This window comes from Mus pahari, unplaced genomic scaffold (assembly GCF_900095145.1).
Source record: "Mus pahari unplaced genomic scaffold, PAHARI_EIJ_v1.1 scaffold_8665_1, whole genome shotgun sequence".
NCBI classification, from domain to species: domain Eukaryota; kingdom Metazoa; phylum Chordata; class Mammalia; order Rodentia; family Muridae; genus Mus; species Mus pahari.
The window spans coordinates 54,900-56,929 of NW_018393914.1; positions in this window are offsets into that span (position 1 = coordinate 54,900).

The following is a 2,030-nucleotide window of genomic DNA, read 5'->3' on the forward strand; positions in this document are numbered from 1 at the left end:
GCTGCTATGAACATAGTGGAGCATGTGTCCTTATTACCAGTTGGAAGATCTTCTGGGTATATGCCCAGAAGAGGTATAGCAGGATCCTCCGGTAGTTCATATATAACTAGTTAGGCATCAAAATTGATATCTTTCTGCAATAAAGTCTGTACTCAGTACACACTAGATAATTGTTCTGGATAGATCCTGATACCCATTTTGGTACCCAACTGACCCAGACTGTCTTACCTCAGGGATTCCGGGANAGCCCACACCTATTTGGGCAAGCCTTGGCTTCTGACCTATTGTCTCTGTCTCTTCCTAAATCTAAGATCATACTTTATGTAGGTGAAGACCTTCTCCGTAACCCCTATTTCGAAATCAGCCAGACTGACACCGTGGCTCTTCTGAATTTCCTCTCTAATCGTGGCTACAGGGTTCACCCTCTGAAGTCCAACTGTCCACTCCTCAGGTTACCTATTTGGGACTAACAATCACCCCCAACCCATAAGGCTGTTACATTAGACAGAAAGAATCTGATTCAATCTCTAACTGTTCTGTCTACAAAAGAAATTTTGTCATTCTTAGGAAGAGCCACTTTATTACGTTCTTGGGTCCCTTCCTTTTCCCTTCTTTCTCACCCTCTATAGGAAGCAGCACCAGGCCCCGCCCATGAAACTCTTTTAAAACCGATTATCAAGCCCTTTCAAAGGTTCCATCAGGCCCTCCTTAGGGCCCCTGGCTATACATCTTTCTGACCTGACTCATCTTTTTCCCTCTATGTAACAGAAAAGGAGAGATTTGCCCTTGGAGCCTTGGGCCACCAAATAGGACCTTCTTTTGTCAAAAACTAACCTGTAGAACATCTCTTCTCATAACCTGTCAAATGTCCTAACGTATAAAGGATTACAGACTCTACCTCCCTCTAGAGTTCTTTCTTTTCAGACTGCGAGCTCTCCCCAAGCGACCTCTCCTCATCTCACCTTTTGAGCTCATGTACGGACGTCCAGTTCTAACTCCTGGCTTCTCACCAAGCACTCTCCCCTTCCAGATCATTTTGAAAGAGTAAAAAATTACTAGCTGCCTGTGAGAGCATGAACTCTTCACCCTGGGGTCCCAGTTCCCGGCAGGTGGCCATACCCAGAACCTTCTTGAGAAAAACATTTCCTGGAACAACCACAGGATGTCCCAACAACCTCTGTGGAATGTTCCAATGCCCCCGGACAGATTACTCAAAATAGCACGTAGTTTGACTAATGAGTAACTGTGTGGTTTTAGACTTCCCCTATCCTCCTCCCTCCTTTGTGGTCTTTGCCTTTATAAGCCTGTCACAAGTGTGGGTCGGGGTCGAACTCCTCTACCCCTGCGTGGCGTATGAGTTTTGACCCCAGCATGCTGGCCTGAGCTCTTGTCTCGTCTTGCCTTCAATAAACTTCCTCGTGTGATTGCATCAAGTTCAGTCTCAGTGTCTCACTGGGTGCGCGCTATTCCTGGGACTTGAGTGAGGGTCTCCCTCCCAGGGTCTTTCAATTTGCTTACCCCATTACTCTCTCATCTTTGCTCTCTCCTATGGAACTTTGCTGACTGTCACGAACCTCGACCACACTCTGCTTCCTGCCCATTACCTGTTAATATTGGAGACCAAGTCCTTTTATCTCCTCCAGTTCATCAACCATCACCTCTCTCTCCAAAGTGGCAGGGTGCTTTTAAGGTAATCCTCGTAATTCCTACGGCTGCTAAGCTCAAGGGACTCTCTCATTGGGTCCACCTTTCTCACCTGAAACCCTTCTTTCATCCACCTAAAGATGATTCCTCTTAATACACATCAACCCTAACAGGACCTTGCTCCATTAAGCTCTGGAAGACATCAAGACCACTGGTCTTGTCTCATCCTAGAGAATGAGGCTTCACTCCGACAGCCAAACTGGACCTCGCTGGATGAGACACCAGATTAGTTGTGGTCTTTTCATATTTTCCTTGCTGTTCATTTTCATCAAGGGTAGTCCTTACGTTTGGAGATTCAAAGTTGAAAAACATCTGCTGACGGCAAG